This window comes from Nannospalax galili, unplaced genomic scaffold (genome assembly GCF_000622305.1).
Source record: "Nannospalax galili isolate Female #2095 unplaced genomic scaffold, S.galili_v1.0 scaffold257, whole genome shotgun sequence".
In the NCBI taxonomy this organism is placed as follows: domain Eukaryota; kingdom Metazoa; phylum Chordata; class Mammalia; order Rodentia; family Spalacidae; genus Nannospalax; species Nannospalax galili.
Window position 1 is genome coordinate 1,049,011 of NW_008340854.1, and position 2,000 is coordinate 1,051,010.

The following is a 2,000-nucleotide window of genomic DNA, read 5'->3' on the forward strand; positions in this document are numbered from 1 at the left end:
TGCATATGTTATGTGTGAGCCATGTGTGTCAACATTTTTGTAACTATACTGAGTGTACAGTAGTCAGTTAGCCAGCCGTCATCATGTTACCCTTCTTCCCCCTCTCTCTCAACTTTTCTTAGCTAATAATCCTTCTTCTACTTTTATCTCTTTTCTCCTTCAAATTTCACAAATGAAAGCAAATATATGATATGTTGTTGATATCAGCTCAATATTGCTGCAAATAAATGAATGATGTACTAGTGTCTCCTACATTTAAAACTATTAGCATACTAGTATATTAGCGTATGTTTATTTGAGGGAACAACTGCATCATTTTCCCTTGATTCCTTTCCATTAATTTTATATGTTTAGTTACTAATTACATCTATTTTCAAAAAGAATATTCCTATCTTTCTCATGTTTTGGGTATAAAAATGATAACATTGATTTATAGCATAACTTTAAATGTTATGAATGGTTCTTTATTATTTATGCTTTCTCAAGACATTGTTTGCTTAAATTTGACTTTGTTTTTGCTATCTTCTGTTGCTAAAATTTACATTCCTATGTACTAAGATTAGACTTTTTAAAAAATATATTGAGTTGCATGCTTTCTTTAGGAAATAATTTTCTGAGCAGAATTACTTGCTTTGTTCAAATTTTTGTACATTAAACCACTTGAAGCTTTAAAATAATTCCCTAAAATCAATTCTGTAATGATTATTCTTTTTCATATTTGTAATAGAGAAATTATATATGCACACTTATATATGTATAGTTGCATAATGGATCTTTAAAAAGATTTACTGACATAAATCCATGTGATATGTTCTGACACAGAACAGTGAAGATTTTTTTTATTTTATTAAACTTCAGGTTAGTGTGACCTTACTACATCACATTTGTGTTATTTAAGCTGCTCTTTAAATCATGGTTTTCAAATGAATGTCTTAGCTCAAAAATTCTACTTTACAAACCTTTACAAGCCTCTAAAGTGGAAGAAAGGTAACAGTGGAAGACAACTGGGTAGAAGGGAATGACAAGTGAAAAGTACAAAGCTCCTCTTCATGTCCTTGTTCACACTCCAAGACACCACTGGAGACTTCTGCAAGATCCACCCCTCCCCAGGGATCTCCAAAGTCAAAGTCAATGCTGTGTCATCTGTTGAGGTTTGAGAAAAAAGTATTAGCATTCCCATTTATATCACACACCAGTCAACCAGTCACAACTTTAATCTTATTGCATGTTTGAAAATGTACACAAAATATTAATGCATAATAGTACTTGTTTAGGTAAAGTCAAGGTCTAAGGCTTGAAGAATGCATTTTTGAGCAAGTATTATGTCCTCATTTCTGTGTTAAGTACCAATCTGAGTAAATAAAGAATACAGGTAACATATTGCTTGCAGTGAAGGAGATTAAGGTAGTATCAAGGATAATTTTTGTATAATTGAAAGGGAACAACATAAACCAAACACTATCAGAGTTCATGGACTCTTCTGGTGAACAAAACTCTTCCAATATGTGTTCAAGGGCTGCTAGTCATATGGAGACCACTGCAGTCCACAACAAGTGTGGGAGCTTTAAAGAGGAGCTGGTGCTTGATGTGAGTCTTAAAAGGTCATAATATTCAAACAGGAAGAATGGACTAGGAATGGCAAAGGGACTTTTATGTACAGAGGCAGAGAAAGTGTGATACAGAAGAAAACGCCAAGGACCAGTTATTCAATGCTCAACATTCTTCAGGCTCCAAGATGAAGTTCCCACCTACATTCATCTGCAGTTTCCAAGTGTCACGAGACCTAACAAAGAGCACCTCTTTAAAACTACTCACTAAAAAAGACTTTTCATCTCAAATCCCAAATTCAGTTGCATGTACAGAGACTTGCTTATCCTTTGTACTCATGTGCAGTCTAGAAGTTGAAAAATGACATTTTAAAACAGGCTTTAAAAAGTGTCACTTTTCTCCATTGGAATGATACATTCATAGAGTTCAATCTGAGGTATCAGATTAAAAAT